Raw genomic sequence first — 20,530 nt, 5'->3', positions numbered from 1 at the left:
AATCTCCTTTTATACTCTGTACAGAATAGATGGTCGCAGACTGAACATTCAGTTCAACCTCTTCAGAGTTTTTGGCGCAGATCCAAAATTCCAAGATCGCACTAGAAGGGATTTTCGGTCTATCCTTTAATCCACATCTGGCAGCTTTCTGAATTTCTCTTTGTTGTGAGGCGTTTGTTGTGATTTGTCCAATTTTCATTGTTTTTGTTGTTGTTTGTGCCTTTCCTTCTGTTTTTTTCTTCTTTCAATTGGTTGTTTTCTTTCTGGCACATCTAGCCGATCTAGCCAACCATTACTTATTTATCTGAGCAATATATTTTGCAATGAATTGCGCTGCTGTACCGCCAAGATGCTGGTTTGTGATGACGATGATGTTGTTGATGATTTTCAACTCGACTCTATGTTTATTTTCAACAATTTCGCGGTCATTGTCCTGTTGTGGCGATGATGGTTGATTGGTTTGATCATGTATAAAAGGCTCGTGCTAAAAAGAGATCTTTTTTTTTTTGCAAATTGTTTGTAGCTATTTTTTTTAGGAGATATCTTCTTGTTTCGTTATTTAGTGGAGAGTGAGTGGTTGGCTAGCTGACTGTATGTATGTGCATGAATGAATGCATTAATTTCAATTGCGTCTGGTTTTTTTGCTTGTAAATTTCTGTGTCTACTGGTCTGGTTTTTCTATTTTTTTCTGCTTCTTTCTGACTTTATTTTTAATTTAGTTAACATTTTTAGCTTTTTTAATGCTATTTTTATGGCAAAATAGAAAGAAAGAAATAAATAAAAACTAAAGAAATTTATTTTTAGGTTTTTCTTGTTTCTTTAAAAGCAGCAGGTGAGCTTAGTTTTCATACTCTTGCAAATTTTTGTTGTTGATAAATTGAACTAACTCTCTTTTTGTGTGTGTTTGTAATAATTTTTTTTCTAGCCAACACTGTTGTTGTTTGACGTTTCTCCATAAATGTCGTATTATTTGGTTTCTTCTTCTTTTTCTTGTATTGCATCTCCTGTGAGTGTTTGTTGTGAGAGTGAGTGACTGAGTGAGTGTTTGGGTGTTAGTATGTATTAGGGATGCCAATCCCGAAATCCCGATCCCGAAAATCCCGGGATTTTTCGGGATCGGGATTTCCCGAATCCCGGGATTTGTGAAAAAGAATCCCGGGATTTTTCGGGATTAACAAATCCCGAAATATTATGAGATTTTTGATATTTTAGGAAGATTTTTGAAGCACCCAAAATACTTAGAAAGCTAAATTTCAGCATATTTTTTATAATACTAATCTCGCTTCAAATCCAAACGCAGCCAGATTTTTTCATTTGAATCAGGGAGCAGCACGTCTCCCTTGCATTGACAGGCTTTTACACAATTTACAATTTTACGAAATTTATGTTGAAGTTATTTTCTGAAGGGGACTAGGGGCAAATGTAGCCCGATTTCCGCAGTACTCTACAGTATAATTTCAGAGTACTTACAACTTATTTTGTGCTAAATTTTATGAGGATTGCCGCATAATCAAGATATTTATGACTGCTCAAACAGTACTCCGGGGGACAATTGTATGGAGCTAGGGGAAATCATGGACCATTTTATTTTAATTTAATGCATTAGTTTTTGATTTGTTATATTTTTACTTAAATATATTAATGAAATTAATAGTTTTTATTGTTGAATTTGATGTTTTTGACGTTTAACTAAAATCCCGAAGTCCCGAAAAATCCCGAAATCCCGAAAAATCCCGGGATCCCGAAAAATCCCGGGGTCCCGAAAAATCCCGGGGTCCCGGGATTTACATTTCTAAAATCCCGAATCCCGGGATTTGTAAAACCCAGTCCCGTTTGGCATCCCTAGTATGTATATTCCTACGTTTTGTTATGCATACGACCTTGTCGGGGGTTAAAAACCTTTAATAATACAAATCGAGTGTATAAATTTTATATTTTTTGCTTAATAAACCAACAGCGCAACAGTTCTTGGTATAAATATGGACATGCAGTAAAAAAAACACTTAAATGATTTATTGAATTGTACAGAAATGTGTGTAGTATTATTTTATTCATTTATTTATGGAAAGCTGTATTGTGTGATGTCATTTAAATACTTTTAATTACAGTACAATATTAATTGCACGAAATATACAAATTTTTTTAAGTGTTCGCATAGCTAATTAAAAATGTTATCGTTGTTGAGTTCTACACTTGGAAAATAGGAGATTTTCTAGTTATGTTTTGAGAAAAAAAATGGTTTTTGTCCTGGAAATTCATTGAGGAAAAACTCCATCAACGTAGCCAACCTATTGGCCTCATGCTAATCTTGAAGAAGCTTGGCGTAGGTGTAGTTGAGTTCCTTGTTTATAACTAGATGATAGACAGGCTAGAATATGCATTTAAGAGCAAATGGAACTCCCAATAAATTCTGGATATCACTAAATATCTCAACCCATACTCAGTAGGCCAGCCACTATATAAAATCAGGATTTGTGGATACGTATTAATTAAGTTCCTTTATATATTAATGTACGATCGCGCAAATTGCATTGGAAGATCCGCAAACACTTGTAGACGACAAATTGAGAACTAGTTGCAGAATCGTGATGTAACCTGGAATGAGTTGCAACTGATGGATATTGATACATTAAAATTGAAAAGATTTTCTGTTACACGAGGAATTAAAGGACTAAACATATGTAATATAAGCAGCTTAATTTTAGCAACTCCTAGATAAATAGTAGAGTCATTCCGGTATTAAAAACTGGGATAGCCAGGGAAATATTCCTCTTGTTATTAATAGCGGAAACTCGAGATCTTTCTCCACGATTTTAATCATTCACTCAACAACTCAGATCTAACACGACATAAACTACAGATATCTTGTGTAAGAATGGAACTTTTGTCTTCTACCGAATACTCTAAGGACTAAGCTAAGGACACGTAAAAGGACGTTCCTCGCGACGTTAGGATCTTTCGAAAGTCTTAAACAATGTTAGTCATGCCACACTCTTTCAGGAGATCCTACAGTTCTCAATGCTAAGTAGTCGTTCTTATATTTTGTAAAAGTCTAATTCCCAATTGTAAATTTCCCAAAAACTTGGGAGATCCCTTTTATCACTACAGATTATGCTACCGATACAGGATGATTGCTCGAACAGTGATCAATTGCGCTACTCCAGATTGAAGCTAAAATATGACTGAATAATCCTCTATGAATGAAGTTAAAATATGACGGTATAAAGACCTACGATTGCTGCTTAAACTCGAAAGTGTAAAGACCCACGACTGTAGCTTAAATAAGAATGTGTACAGACTCACTATTGAAGCTAAAATATGACTGCATAAACTCCAAGGATTGGATCTAAAATATGACTGTACCAACGATTGAGGCTTAAATAAAACTGTGTAAAGACCAACGATTGAAGCTTAAAAATTACTGTGTAAAGACCCACGATTGAGACTAAAATATGACAACAGAAACCCCAACGATTAAAGCTAAAATATGACTATATAAACCTCATCGATTAAAGTAAAGCATGACTGTATAAACTCCAACGAGGCTTAAATATGACAAAATAAAGAGCTACGATTGTAGATTAAATAAAACAGTAGTAGTCTCCTTCGAGTCTTGTCAGGAAGAATCTTTGCATAAATAAAAACTTACAGAGGTATGTGCTAAATATATTGGATAGCATTATGTGTATAAGGCGCTATCAATTTCTCGGTGCAAGATACCGCACTATTGTCGTACTTGGAAGTCACTCAAACAGGAGTAGTTGTGGTACAACTGAGTTTGGCAGGCTTAATGTCTACTGGTCCTTCATAAACGGTGTTTTCCCCAATTTAGGATATCCAGGATAGGCTACACTCACATATTCGACAGACTAGCAGATACTATTTAACTCCCTTCAATAGATTCATGGACAAATCCAGTTTAAATAGCGCAATTCGTTTGCCTTAACCTTAATGCTGACCCCCACGATAAACACAGTAACTGAGTAAATTCCCCCAGTGATAGACGTTTAAAACGGGAGATTAAATATACGTAATTGTAGCTAAACCCAGGCTGTACTGCTTGTGTGCTTAAAAATCATCTTGTTTGAACAGACCTATGAAAGCCAACTTTGTTCAGGAGATTCCTGTTTTGCAATAGCTTTTCCTTATGTCCCCAAATACTCCTGGAAGGAACCATTTAGGTGACTGCTGTAAAATTTATGGATCATATGGAAAGATCTCGCTGTCTGCAATGATCTCCATATCGAAGCAACTCAAAGACATCTTTCTCTACACATTTGGACGACCTTTACGAAATTCTTCCTGTAATGAACAAAAATAATTGATTTCGGAAAACCAGCGAAACGTGGTAGAGCGGAATTGAAATAGGCAGGTTGTTGTCTACATAGACAACTGTAAAACAATTCATTGCACAACAATTTTCAAATTGTTTCATAAATGCAAGGAAAAATGGAGGAGGGGGATGTCACAAACTAAATTTCGATTGACAAGTGACTTCATACTTACTTTCATCGAAATAATGAACAATATCTTTACTAAATCTCCGCATATTTTATTTTAAATACATAGAGTTGGTCAGTGTGTTGTTTTGGATTCAATTGCTCATTTACATTTACTTGATCGATTTTAAAATAGTTACGATTTTAATATAAGAAACTGTCATGAAGAGCTCCTGTTTCCACATTTTTCCTTTCACATAATTCCTTACCACTTTTTTCCATTTAGTAAACAATTCCTAATTAACCAATTTTACAGTGAGGGCAATTTTGAGGTTACAAAGTAAATTACAAATTCAATTTTGTTGATACCAATCAAAACATAAATAAGGGAAATGGAATATAATGTCATGCAGATGTCCGCTCTTTTCACAAAATTGTCAAACACATTTTGTAAAAACGATTCGTTTATCTCCTCAACTGGGTCTTTCAAATTACCCCAAAGGAAACTTGTCCAGCGGAGTTAAATCACATGAACGAGGAGGCCAATTGACATATACAAATCGAGAGAATAAGCTACTAGGAAATTGCTCATGCAATAACTGAATTGTTTGGCCGGCTTTGAGGTTCATATCGATTGTTTTCGTTTATCTCCTCAACTCGGTCTTTCAAATGGCCACAAAGTAAATTGTCCAGCGGAGTTAAATCACAAGAAGAAGGAGGCCAATTGACATCTACAAATCGAGAGATTATGCGACCAGGAAATTGCTCATGCAAACAAGTGAATTGTTTGGCCGGCTTTGTGGTTCATGGCGATGACTTGCTGAAACCAAAGATCACTAATGTCAACATTAGTATGCACCGCATAATTGAAAATGGGACGTGCTTTTCGTTCAGCTTTTCAAAAAGCCTATTCACAATTAAAATTTCCCAAATTTGTGCTAAATAAATGTCAAAGAATGACAGTTCTAGTTTTGACATTTCACCATTTGACAGGCAATTTAGTTTATAACTTCAAATTTGATCATCCTTTAATAATTCGCAATTTTATCCATAAATCTTTTACTTTTAAATTTATATATTTTTTTTTTAACTTACCACTGACTTCCTACACATCTTCCTATATCCTTGTCTTAAATTCAATTTATAAGACTAATGAACTTCTTTAACAAAAGGAGCAATGTCTTCTTATTATCATTATCTTAAAGAAACCTGCAAAAGTCTTTGTTTTCGCTCTATCTAAATCCTAAATGTATGAGTGCTTGAACTTTAAATCATCTAAAAAACTTTTCCTTTTTATGACTTCTATTTCAAAATGAGTTTAGTGAACCTACTAAGTTGAGTGTGGATGGATGGTGATGGAAGTCAGTGAACTTATTGTGTTTTTTTCCATTCATTCTGCTCTTTTTTTCGGTACGTTTAAGTATGTTACAACAATATTTCCATTCATTTCGTAATTTTTGGCGTTCCGTTTTTTTTTTCTTTTTCAATATTTACACTTTTACTAAGCAAGAAGTAACAGCAAGTACAATCAACCCGACAGACTTTCAATAATAAAACAAAAATAAAAATAAAAGAGCACAAAAATTCACCCATTTCCGAAATTTAATTTCGTTATTTTTTTTTTTTGTTAAGTGTATGTTTTTTTTTTTGCCCATCATAGCCAATGACCTTTTTTTGGGTGTTTCAGCGTTTGTCTGGCTCGTTGATGCCTGCTTGGCTGTATCTACCCAACTCTACAATATATAAATTCATTTTACATTTAGTAGGAAGGTGTAAAGAATGTATGAGTCTGAATGTTGTTTTTTTTTTCTTCTTTCAGTTTTGTTTGATTTTTAATGTGGTTACATGAATGAGGTTTTTTGTTTGTTGTTATTTTCTTTATTGTGTGGGAATTTTTGTGGCAGGTTCTTTTGATTATAGAGAGTGGAGTGTGGATAATGATTTATAACATACAGAAATATGTATGTAGCTATAAATAATCATAAGTTTATTTTTATATAAAAGTAAAAGTTTCTTGTTATAACTCTTTAGCTTCAACTGGTGGTTTCGTTTTCATTCGATTCCGTTGTAAGATCAGACAAATTTACATTCCATTTAAACATTTGAAGTTTAGGCTTGGAACTCCAGTCAAATTGAGTTGAGCAATTCGGGTGGTTGGTTGTGCCATGTCTATAACAACAAACTGTCCGACTGATATTTTTGCTAATACTGCAAGTGGGGGAATTGAATTGGTTATTTTATCCCCTCTAAAAGAGTTTTACACCTTCTAAGAGATCTAGAACAATATATCTATATTAAGAATTGTAGGATGCGAATTACTATGCATTGTTATGTCCCACTGCGCTTCAAGAAATTCTTTCCTGTTAAACATATTAGTCTCCTGACAATGTTGAGTATCATTCGTAGAAAATACACTCAAAATTATAAATGTACACTTTGATCATTCTCCAAATGAACAACTAAATATGTAACTCGCGGATATCGTTCATGCAATGAGTTACTAAGTGATCGCCATGCAGCTTAATAGCTTAAAGTTTTGTAAATAATATCAATAATCTTCATGGAAAACTTGAATGGCAAGTTGGGAAAAGATAACAGCTCGTACGAATTTATGCAACCGAATTTGTTGCCAATCGAATGATTCTGTCTTAGTGACCGAATTTTACAGTTGTGGCTACAATATTTTGGAAGGGGCAACCAAAGTTTGGTTGCCTCAACTGAAATTCATCTTTATCAACTGACTTTCTGTTGTTAGAACTGAAAAATTCTATGTGTGCAACCGAATCATTCGATTGGCAACAAATTCGGTTGCTATCACGAATCTGTTTTCTCTGTGTAGTCATGATATACGAGAAAGCGGAGCTTTTATTTTAGAAACATGTTGCCGATATCGATTCGTAGTAGGAGGAACTCTCTTTAAATATACAGTCAATAAACGACACATGGGTATCTTCAAATAGGAGGACTGAAAATCAGATAGACCATTTCTGCATTAGCCGTAAATAGAAGTATAACCTCTGCGATTTTGGAGTAAAACGTAGGGCTGATATTGAATCTAACCATCATCTGGTTCTCGCAGTCTTGCACATGTAAGTCTGTGCCTGGTCTCCCAAACTTTGATTTTGAATAGAATAAAAACGAATTTTGAAAACATCAAAGAATAATGACAAATCTATTAGAAATAAAGAATAAGTAGGAGTATTTACTGATGCAAGTCAGGCAAATGTTTCCGATAGCAAAAATTGATAATGTTTGAGATAAGGAGAAGACTTTCGGGTAAACATAAACCACCTGGCTGACTCATGAAATCCAAGTTTAAGGAAACTGCAATAAACAAGATATGTTTGTACTCCATCTGAAATTCTCAAATGATGTCCACGTAAGATAGCAAAGAAAGAATAATAAGAAAGAATATAAAAATAGCAAAAATTCAATGTAAGAAATTTCGGAGAATCTCACTTCTCTCTGCAGAATAACCAAATGGCTTTTAATAATGTAGACTTTTGCACAACAATCATTCCTTCCGAAAACTTGTGTGGGGAGGGGTTACTATTGCCTCCATTACATTTTTCTGCTTGTTATATAATATGTTCTAGGCAATACGTTCGCTGATAAACGACGTAGTATTCCAGGGCTTAGATTAGGTTAGGTTCCGTGCGTAGCCACTCTTCAAGCACCTTACTTGGGTTTATTTTTGTTTATAGATAAAAATTATTTTAATTCTGTAACTTTCATTGGTAATAGGATATGTGGGAGAAGAAAAGATGGTGAAAGAAAAGTAAGTAGGCGCATTATTTTAAAGCTAGTTTTATAGCCGTTATATATTTATAATACTGATGTTTCAATGCTACACTACCGAAGTAGGGCGCTGTGATAAATATTAGATATGTTAGAAACTAATAATTATCAGAAACTGTTGTTGATTATCATCGACAGTGAATCGAATCCGGGCCACAAATACCAACTCATGATTAATCATCAAACGCTCTAAGCAATTAAGCTACAGGACCCTCAAATCTCTTATTTGACATGAATGTTGGTTATGTTTCAGATTCATCCTCGCAAACTCGTCTAAGTTCGAGAAGAAAGGGATTCCAAGTGTACGTTCACTCATGCAGGACTGAGCCGTGCAATAACATAATAGGTGGGGCACAATCTCCTCATCTTCCTCGTTGTGAAAACCTTTGCAGTTATTGTTAAACCGTAGGTTTAGTGTGTTTCAATTACGTGACGGAATCCTGTAAGTAGACTCATCCTGTCAGCATCAAGTCGACCTCGCAATAACACAAGTGGATTCTTTGGTTCTTGTGCAGTCTACTACAGTTTCAGCTGGACAATCGTCTTGCAATTTGCAAGATAAATATCAGAAAAGGAGTCAATCGCCTCTTTATCCACCATCGCACCTCTTCTGACCTATTCACCGGCTATACAGTTACTCTGATTACACTAGTTTACAAATCAAACATTTTTGTTTGCTCATGGAATGAAACTTATATTTTTGAGAAGAGCTAGGGACGCTAGTTAATTGACCATTTTTTGTTCCCCACCTATACGTCAAAATTTTGAGATATATGGGTTTTTATTTTTCACCTGCCCTGAGTACTACTAATGCATACTGTAGTATACCGAATTGTGGTAATTAAGTATTTACATCATTTCTGGGTACTCAACACTCTGGCGAAGCTACTAGATACTTTCAGAGTTGTATTTTTTCACTAATTCCAAAAAAAAATTAACGGGAAAAAAATAAATACTGTTTAAAAGTACGTCTTGCCTGTAGATAAACGCTAATAAATTGCTATTAAATACAAAACTCTAAAGTAAAAACTATTTTAAAATGTCTTCTAGAAAGTGTAAAATAAACCCAAACCATTTTTGTTATATTTGCGGAAAAATTATTCAGTCAAATGGAGGTTTTCCTATAACACAAACACTGGAAAATCCTTATTTACATTAACAAATTTCGTAAAAGCTTTAGATAAGACAAAGCCAGCATTTCAATATTTATGCAGCGTCCCGAGTCTTTCTGATGCTAAATTAAAAGAAGGGATATTTGTGGGTCCTCAAATAAGAAAAAATTTTGGTGATATCAAATTTGAGTGTATATTAACCGATGTTGAAAATGCAGCATGGAATTCTTTTAAACTTGTTGTTCAAGAATTTTTGGGGAATAAGAAAAGTCAAAATTACAGAGACATTGTTGCGAATTTATTGCATAATTTAGAACTGATGGGTGAAAATATATCGCTCAAAATTCACTTTTTACATTCTCATGTGGATTTTTTCCCGGAAAACGTCGGACACATGATTGACGAACCTGGAGAGCGTTTCCATCAAGATTTGAAGTTTTTCGAGAGGAATTATCAAGGTTTTTGGAATCAGAATATGCTAGGAGACTACTGTTGGAGTGTCGTGAGGGAGACAAATGAAAATAATTATAAAAAGAGGACTAAAACACTTCACTTTTAATTTCTTTGTCCTAATTTAATATACATTTTTATATATATCGTGTTTAATAAATATCTCAAAAGTTTGACGTCCAGGATTTCTTTTAATATTTTTTCCGAAGGTAGAAGACCTAAATACACAAATCCCCATATGTTTCAATTCATGAGCAAAAACCTTGTAAACTAGTGTTATCACCCATATAAGCGTTATCCTAGAATGTCTCGCTATGTCATTCTACGGTTAACCTAGATCTCGTCCCCAGATATTCGATAATACCTAAGCCAGTTGGATGCCAGTTTTATGGCGGAAATTTTGATCTGAAGAGCAGTTCAGAAATTAAGTAGCTTAAAGTATCAACCATCACCCTCATGGAGCTGTCAGTGTATAACCTCGCAACACCCACAGGGGGTAGAGTCCGTTCAGTCCCATATCCCAATATGTCAAAGAATGGTTTTGCAATGCAGTAATCGAAATTGATATGAATATTCCCATAGTATTCCAATATTTTGGAGTGTCCTATGTTCTTACTAGACTACGAATTTTCAGCGTTCAGCCTCACAACAGAGTTGATAGCCATTTAAATCTCCATCAAGTCAACCGATAACCAGTTTAGTATTGTGAATAGAGCTTTTGACGAAGTAGATCTTACCGCACCTGATCAGAATTGAAATAGTCCTTCACGTTCAATGTCCTTCCGGAGAGAACCATTGTACATGGCATATCACCATGCCATTAGGGCTTAGATTAGGCTGGCGACATCTGTTTGCTGTCTGCTTAGCATTCGGATATGCAATCGAAACTCTTGTCCAAACTTAGTTTTCCATTCAGAAAATATAGGTTTAGTACCGATTACAGAATTGGTAAGCCAAACAGTACGTTCTTTTAGCTGTGAAATATTTTTAAATAAACCATTATTTCATTCAAATTTAATTTTCTCAAGTATTAAAATATATTCTTCACATCTTCTCACAGACTTAAATAGACATTTGTTAAATAAAATCATTTAATTTTTCCATCTTACCAAAGCACATGCTCACGAAGTTTGTTTTTACTTAAGTCATTAAGGAAAATGTTGATGAATAAAATACCTTGTAAGTTGATCCATACAATTTTTAAACATTGCGTTAATGACAGATTTTCAAACACAACATTCTAAAGCTAAATCAATCACAAGCATTTCAAAATCTACAAAATTTAAAGTACAGTAGACTCAAAGACTACTGAAGATCATACTTACGTGTGTGACCGTATAATCCCCCTCCCTCTATCTTAGTGATCTTAAAACATTAGCTTGTCTCCAAATCCCTGGTGGGTTTATATTTAGAATTTGTTACTGTACTTTTATATAAGTTTTAATTGTAATCTAGTATTTTGTGTGTGTGTGTTTGTTTAATTAACGTGTAACACGTGTGGAAATTTTTGTTATAAAACACCAAGTACATTGAACTGCCTCGAAATAGGATGCTGCTCTACTTTAAAAATCCTTAAATAAACTAATTAATTTGAACACACACACACACCCCGCCAGTCAACCTTTCCCCCCCTTCAGCAGCTCAACCACCTTAAGTGATCATACTGCTTTTGTTTATATTGTTTTCCTGCCTACTACTCCACCATTCTTCATTCATGTTTGAAATGATAGAATCACAAATGTGCCGTGTACCCACTTCCGCTCAATGTAAGAAAACGATATTCAGTAGTTGAGAAATGTGTTTATCAAACAATTTTTTTTTATGACGCGCTTAGATTTTTCAGCTCTGAGTAATAAATAATAGATGGTTGTTGGTTGAAAATAATGTATGATTCCATTGCTCCCTGTTGCTTTTGTTTGTTAAATCGAGATCGTGTTGATGAATAAAGTAACAAATGTTGCCACGTGTAATCAAATATACTTACAATAAAAGTATACGATCGACAGCAGCAGCAGCAAGAAACAGAAGGAGGAGGCTGTGACTCAATTTGTGATATTATTGACACCATGTTGATTGGCTGTATGGAAGGAGAGATTATTGGTGTGGCAGCAGTAGAAGCGGAAAATGTTTTTGTTTTGTTCTTGTTGTTGTTGTTTATATCTTGTTGAGTGCTACTGAGATCTTTTTCAGTTTGTTCTTTTTTGTGTGTATTTTCTGCGATCACTTTTGCTATTGATAAATATGGAGGCGGACTGTAAAGTTTTTTTTAGGAAACTGTAGAAATACTTAATTTTGTTTATATCAAATATATAATTTGTAAAATTCGTAATCATAAAATGTATTAAAATCTTTTTAAATTGAACGAACCACAAGAAATTTCTTTCAAAATGTTGCATGTCTGAGCTGTATTAATTTTAGACCCCACAGCGCCACTCTGGAGGGGTCAGAGTCGATACCCTATTTGAAACTATTTTGATTCTGGCCCCCTTTATTAATATCTTCGATTTTGGAAGAGCCACAAACAATTTGCTTTTTTAAATTTTGTATTTCTAAGCGGCCCTACTTTGAGATCTCACAGCTTAAAACCTGTTGGGTCTATGGAGTCCGTCATCAAAACTTAAACTTGTTTAGTCCTTTGCTACGCCTATGTGATCTTACATGTCAATCGGCTCAGCCATTTCAAAATTGAAGATTTGTTTCTTAACACCTGGGGGTATATGGGGGTATAGTCCTCTGCTACGTCATGTGATCCTACATGTCAATTCTCTTAGCCATTTAGAAATGGCAGATTTATTTCCAAAATATTTTGATTCTTGCTGATTAAAGTTAAGTGTCTCGGTAGAGCCTTAATGGATCCTTTGATGAGTTTGATCTGTCCCCAAATAGGATAATTTGCTCCACATGAAGACTGAACCTGTTTTCAAGTTAAAGGATCCCTTGAAATTGACGCCTTGTAGTGGTTTTGAGTGGACTTAATGGCTTTTTGTGAATGATACGTGGATTCGAAACGTCCTAGCGTGAGCATAGTATAGACTTCAGAACAAAACTGACAGTTGCTGTCATTTGCAAAAGCTTAGTATTTTTCATTTAGTAATAATCATTTTTGGGGCACTTTGTATTTCATTCGAATAATTTATGTTCAAATAGTTATGCAATAATTTTGAACAACATTAAACTGTAATCAATTCAGCGCAGAATTGTGTTAGAAACATTTTGCAATTTCGATGACTTTATGATTCTGTCACTTATTTGTAACAGACATTTTAATATTTAGCAAATATAATTCGTCCTATGGATTCTAGTTTGCCCCAATCGGACATCCCGGACAAATAATGTTAAACTGTATTTCTTTAATTATAAACATTGTTTAATCATGATGTAGAGTTGCTAAAAGCTTTATCTAACAAAGATATAGTTAATATGGAGGTTGCATTTTAAATGATCATAGAACACAAAAATAACAAATCCCAAGAAAAACTGTATTTGTTCCTATTTAAATAGTTCTAGAACGCATGCATATCGGCAGTACTCATTCTAGTTCTACGGAAATGTTTCGTAACTCTTCCAGTTCCCATTCCTTAAAATGGTTTGAAACCAAAGCCCCCAAATAACTTACATACACGATTAATACATCAATATCTCCAGAATTCTTCCGGCTTGGTTGCTATATAAAATTGAGAAAATCGGTCCACAAATGGCTGAGATATAAGGAAAAAACCAGGACAACCTCGATTTTTGACCTACATCTGGATTACTAAGTCATTAATATAGACAATATGGATATCTAATAGGGTATTCAATTAATCGGGTATCTGGTTTAATCGGTTAATCGAGCAAATAATTAATCGGGAGGTTAATTTTAAATTATTCGATTAACCGAATTATTTCTATTTTAATTTTAAATTGAAAATAAAAACACGAATTTTATATACTTATATAAGCAAAACATAACCATTAAACAAAACAATAAATATATACACATGAGAGGTTTTTTAGGATTTTAGGGAGATCTTGTGAAACAATCTTTTCAAAAACGAATATAATTCAAATGCTTTCCTTTTAAATGGATTTTTTTAGTTTTAATAAAACTTTACTCTTACTGATTGTAGATGTTGGAGAAATCGAAAGTAATTTCTCAGTTTTTTTCTAAGCATATAAAATCCTCCATCATACCATTGGAGTCCTTTTTGGATTTTTTTAGATTTTGAATACTTTAATAGTTTCGTTAAGTTTGGATAAAAGACTCGTTTCAGTTATGTCTTCAGTTTCGTCTATTACCATGTCGACCTTTCTCTCATTAGGACAAAGTTCATTATAGAACGTTCTAGAAAAAGGTCATTTCCAAATTCCTTAGTTTCAGTTTTCGTACTATACTTCAAAAAACTATAGCTAGATGGGAATGTTCACGAGTTAAGAAATAAAATTTGTGTGTTTAAAACTATATTTCTACATAAGGTTGAAAAAAAAGAAATTTCGGTTAATCGACACAAATTATTCGGTTTATTTGTTATTTGAAAATCGTCAATTTTAAATTATTCGAACAATTAACCGACGAAAATTAATCGGTTAATCGATTGAATACCCTAATATCTAATGATAGATATTTCAGAGACCTTTGCAACGACCATAGTTGGACCTACAATGGGTCAAAATCGGAAAAAAATTTAACCCGAATTTTTTTTCATCAAAAGTTTTTTTTTGCTAAAAATTAAAAAAAAAAATTTTAAAATTTAAAAAAAAATTTTAAATTTTTAATTCGTAATTTTTTTTTCCAAAAAATTAAAAAAAAATAAATTTTGTTTACCTAAAAATAAGTTTAAACCGAATTTTTTTTTCACCAAAAGTTTTATTTTAGCGAAAAATTTAAAGTTTTAAAATTTAAGAAAAAATTTTTAAATTTTAAAAAACAATTCGAAAAATTTTTTTCCAAAAAATTAACAAACAAAAAAATTAATTTTTCCTAAAAATATTTAAAATTTTTATTTTGAAGTATAATTTGGTGAAGGATATAGAAGATTCGGCACAGCCGAATATAGCTCTCTTACTTGTTTTTTGTTCCAAATGTTTACACTTGGAACTAGTTCCGAGAAGCAGTTAATGCAAGTTTATCATTTCCTTCATTATATTACATAAAAAGTTTTAAAGATTAATATTTACTGGAAAACACAGATCCATTATCAAGGATTCTCGAAAACACGATAGGCTCCAAAGATGGCTGAAATTGTCCTCAAATACTCTGTTGATAAGGTTTGTTTGTTATTGAAAATGGGCAATATCGGTCTATGATTTCACCTAGCACCCATATAAATGTTCCCCCGAAATACTATTTGAGCAGCCATAAATATGTTGATTATGAGACAATCCTGTTAAAATTTTTTTCAAATTAGTTCTAAGTAGTCGAAAATTATACTAGTATGGAGAAAATTGGGCAACATTTGTCTCTAGTCCCCATACAAGGTCGCCATCAGAAAATAAATTGAACATTCATAATTGTCTTATAATAATATCGTTATAAAATTGAACATAATTAAGTTTAATATGATCCTAAATCATTCTACCAACTTTTGTGAGGATCGGTCCATAATTGAACCTATAAAGTCGTGCAAGAGCTAGTGATTGTGGGTTTTGGCTTTTTCAGAGTTTATGCTTTATTCGATCAATATTTCTGATGTCCATTGGTAGATCATACTTAAACTTGTTATTTTAAAACTACGATCAGCATCTCTTAAATCTTAAAGAACTTTTCAACATGACCCCATAAATACCTTTATTATTATGTGTATATTACACGCATGCCGCTAGCTCATTTGACAAGTTTTTGTGTTTCTTTTTTTCTCTCCTCTCATTTCAATCGGTTGTATTTATTGATTTGCTCTTTTGTTCTTACATATTCCTAAAATAAATCTGGTGTATAGTTAGTTCTCTTTTGTTGTACTGTTTTTTATCAATTCACATGGCAAATTCGATATTCATATATCGGCCTTTTGTTACTGTTTGTACATATACACATTTTTAGCGATCCTTAGCCTCTATTGTTTGTTTATATTATTCTAAAGAATTTCATTATTAGGGAGGGAAAAGTCGTCGTCATATCAGCTTTGTAACTTATTACTTTTTATCGCAAATAGAAAAGGCTTGTAAATCTACAGGCACATTCTTTGCATTAATTGGTGGTAATTTTAGATTTAAAAAAATAGATTTAAGTATTTTTAGGGTATTGTTATGAAAGAAATCAATACGGAGTCCAGTGTCTTATTAACAGTTTTTTTAGAAGATAGATATGGGAAATTCAAATAGTTATTTTTAGCAATTACAGCCAAAAGTGTTTGAAATATCTGTCTCCTCTTTTTAATCCCTTTTAGTTTAGTTATATTCATTTTGATTCACATCTTAAAGCTGTTAATTATGTGTATTGATTGATCTTTTTTACCCCCCCCCTCCCTTCAGATTATCATTGGATCATTATTTGTGCAAAGGAATCTCTTTATTTTTCAATTTCCAGTTTTTCTTTACAAATTCAATTTTAATCAAAAAGGTTGTCTCGCTTTGAACTCTGCTCTGCGTTCTCTATAAATAATCTGTAACAAATTCTAAAAATTACATGCTTTGATAAGAATTATATTGTAGAAACTTACGCCAACAGACGTGAGCAAACTAATAGAAAAAACATTTATTTATAATTTATAATTTAAAATTCTAAAAAACTATAAAATAAAATTGAAAATTCCTTTACAATGGTAAAGCTATTATTCATAATGAAATTATTATTTTTATCAAATGATTTTAAATTATAAAGCAAACTTAACTTAAAACAAGTAAGAGAGCTATATTCGGCTGTGCCGAATCTTATATACCCTTCACCAAATTATACTTAAAAATAAGTTTTTTAAATATTTTTAAGTAAACAAAATATTATTTTTTTTTTTCAAAATTGATTTTTAATTTTTTTTTCAAAATTGTTTTTAATTTTTTTTAAAAAAATTTTCTACAATTTTTTTTTTTAATTTTTAAAAAAATGTTTTTTTTGATGAAAAAAAATTCGGGTTAAAAAAATATTTTTCCCGATTTTGACCCATTGTAGGTCCAACTTACTATAGCCTTATATACATCGTTGCAATGGACTTTGAAATATCTATCATTAGATATCCATATTGTCTATATTAATGACTTAGTAATCCAGATATAGATGAAAAATAGGCCAAAAATAGAGGTTGTCCCGGTTGTTTCCTTATATCTCTGCCATTTGTGGGCCGGGCCGGAAGAATTACCGATATATTGATGTATGAATCACGTATGTAAGTTATTTGGGGGCTACGGAAAGTTGATTTCAACATACAGACGGACATAGCTATATCAACTTCGTATCTATAACGATCCAGAATATACTTATATACTTTGTGGGGTCGCAAATGAATGACAAAAGGAATGACAAACTTATATACACCCTTGCCACTCATGGTGAAGGGTATAAAAACAATAAATGGTAAAATATTTAAGCATTGTTGACAATTTTAAAAATATATTTAATTTTTACTACTAATTTAAACCGAAAATCTAAAACTCTAATCCTAATACCTTTATTTTATTATTTCTTTGCAGCACTATTTCTGAACCCGGGTAATTGGCTACATTGCTAGGCGTGATATCTAACTTATATCGTTGGGTTTTGTAAAAAACCATCACATGATGTAAGTATTAAATGCCAACAAAAATATTTCCATACAATTTGTGTTTCTATTATTTTGTGCCTGGATGTATAAGTTTTTATGAGTTGGTTTTTCCATCTTGTAAAAATAACAACAACTAAATTAATGTGCAGTAATTTTTAATGTGCAAAAATTAAGCCCTATTCTGGAAAAAAAATAGGAATTATAGAATCTGTACAAAAAGAGGCTTAATGGTTTTTTATTAGCTAAACAATTTCTTTCGGTTTTTTTTGGAAAATGGTTATTGATTAATATAGGGGACAATTTTATTGAAAAACTAATCTAGGCACGTTGATGAACTTAGATCAAAAATGTCAATCAATAGATCAATATAAATCAAATCGATCTGAATTATAAACAAAGAAATAAATTATATTTTCCAGAGGAAGTGATCTGTGGATAAATTTCTAGATCTTGGAAGGGTTGATGGTATAAAGAAAAATTAGTAGGATGTTTCATACTCTAAACATTTTGTAAAGAATCAGCTAGATATATGTACACTTTGACCGCCAATATCTCGCGCATCGGACAGGACATCAATCAACACAAAAGTCTATGTCAATGTTCAAATGAGAGATAGTGAACTCTCATTTTATAGTAATTTATTTCTCCTTATTTCATTGATTGTGGCTTTCACCGAATGATGATTTGATGTTTCTTTCTTCAGAAGCTGGCTTGACAGATTTGGGGATTTGTCCCCAGAGTTGGGTATTGTAAATGATTTTTGGGGACAGAAAATTTCGACTGGCAATAGGGGATTGTTTAAGGATATTAAAAAAATTTTCGGATATTGTATGCGGTTAAAGTATTTAGAATATTATTGATAAAATACTAAAATCAAAACCTAATTTTTTCATATTCTTTGGATATATCATAGAGTCTTTGAATGAGATTGAAAATACTTTTTATTACTGCTGTATTTCCAAGACGTCAATGATAATGCAACAAGTTTTTAAGTCGTATTTTATGTAGATATCAAGGTGTGCTTCGTTTATTTCGTGAATGTCATCAATTCTGTTGTTTCTGTAAATAATTAATAAAATTAATGGACGGCATTATTGATTCAGAGTATTTGCTTTGTAACCTGGAATATATAACTCCAAATCGAAGTAAAATAAGAAATTTCTTATCTGACATCTAAATTCCGATGTCAATCGGTTGTAGGCTCCTCGAGAAATACCAGACACGACATGCATGTTTATGAGGAGAGCATTCAGATGATGTGTGTAGGATTTATTTGATCGTAGCTCATACTTATCGTGATTCATAGATTACATTAATTACAGAAATGCCAATCAGTTGGTGGATTTCCCTTGATATGCCAGACAGAACCTACGTGCGCTGAGGACATTCAGAGGTTTGTACAGGATCAATTTAATCGTAGCTCGTACTACACAGTTTTGAACGACATTCATAGAGACGATATCAATTACGCAGTTTTGTGAATGACCTGCCTCAACAACATACACCCTTCTTGTTGGCTATCCATAAAACGATTGGTCAGTCATTGATCAGTTGCATTGATCGGGTACAGTGAATTTCATTGAGTGATACCCGCTGAAGTTACAAATATTCAAAGCTGTCTGGACGCAGTCTTAACAATCTTCAGAAACTTCCTTCAAATAATCAATGAACGCTATCATTAGTAGGAAACAAAGGTTGTACCGTGAGAACAATGCCACGTTCGAGTCATACAAACTTCGATATCACACAGTTAGAGGCTGTCCCGAGACTTGTCAGACCGAACCAATGTACACACGAGGAAATCATACATAGGTATATAAAGGATCCATTTGATTTCAGTTCGTACTTGAAAGCTTTTAACGAAAAATAAAAATTGTAGCATTGAACGACTTTAAGATTAATATAAGAAGCATACATTTCTATCATTTAACCCGAGTTCCTATGTTCATGATCAGCGTGTGATGAAATGAAAATTATGGTGTGACGATTTCCTAGGATTTGTTTATCGTGGATATAGGATAGTCTAATGGATAATTTGACAATAGTTTCTCTTCGTACATACTTGGTTGTACGATACCTTGTGAATGTCGTACTTGGATTGTCGCCTATAACAGATGCCAATAAGGGAGCCCTCAACTTATGTTTAAAGCCTTCAACTTATGTTTAGCATTTGCTCTGGATATCGAGGATGATATCGACACATAGTTTACGGAATCATTTAATTGCAGAACCATGTAGAACCCAGGTGGAGAAATTGTCATTGGGTGAATGAATTGGATTTCTCTATTTGTTCATTCCCAGCTAGCATTTGCTCAACATTTCAATCAAATTCAAGTAATTGTTGATACTTCAGCGCGATTAAAAAGCTGGAATATGAGTTAATTTTCTGATCGTAAATGATACTTTTGTCGATCGAAAAAGATATCCTATCCGCGACTCGTGTAAATAAGTCTGATCTTCTAATCAGTTTCCGCTCATTTTTGAATAATTTTTGAGTCAAATTGCTCTTAAATTTGGAGTCATTTTTGAGAATTGCTGTTCATTTTCGAATCATATTTTAGTAATTTTTGAGTCTTTATGTCTTTTACAATCAAAAACAATAATTCAGGAAACAATTTTTGGTCTTCCAACTGCATGAAATATAATTACAAAATATATTTGTAAACAATCATATTTAGAATACCTGTATGATCTATTTATGATTGATGTACATTTTGTTAATGTTTTTCAAATGAATCACTTTTTTTCAATCATTAATGGGAATAATTTTCGAATCATTTTTTAAGCGTACAACTTATTAATCAGTTTTTGATCAACCAAAAGTTCTCAAAAAAGACTCGCTTTGGTGATTTTTGAAAAAAAAGCAGAACATGGAAACTTTTCCACATTCAAAGAGAAACAAGAAGTATCAGGTCTGTAGTAATGAGAGCATCATAAATGTCGTAAGCCCCTGTATAAGGGTTTCACATACTAAAATCTTTTCAAAATTGAAATAAAATTTCTCATCAATCCATTGATATTTTGCTCAAAAACATGGGTAATGAGTTATCAGTCGACTTTT

General features: G+C 32.7%; 1 protein-coding gene across 2 annotated transcripts in view; it reads left to right on the top strand.

The window, feature by feature from the left end:
• LOC135957257 (uncharacterized) overlaps positions 1-20,530 on the top strand; it is a 99,610-nt gene that overhangs the window by 20,638 nt on the left and 58,442 nt on the right. For both annotated transcript variants that reach the window (XM_065507973.1, XM_065507974.1), the window contains exon 2: positions 17,399-17,487. The gene's annotated coding sequence lies outside the window, so the exon portion shown is untranslated. The remainder of the gene's footprint in view (positions 1-17,398; positions 17,488-20,530) is intronic.

This window comes from Calliphora vicina, chromosome 4, assembly GCF_958450345.1.
Source record: "Calliphora vicina chromosome 4, idCalVici1.1, whole genome shotgun sequence".
NCBI classification, from domain to species: Eukaryota; Metazoa; Arthropoda; class Insecta; order Diptera; family Calliphoridae; genus Calliphora; species Calliphora vicina.
Note: the sequence above shows the minus strand (reverse complement) of the source record. Positions and strands in the feature narration are given on the sequence as shown.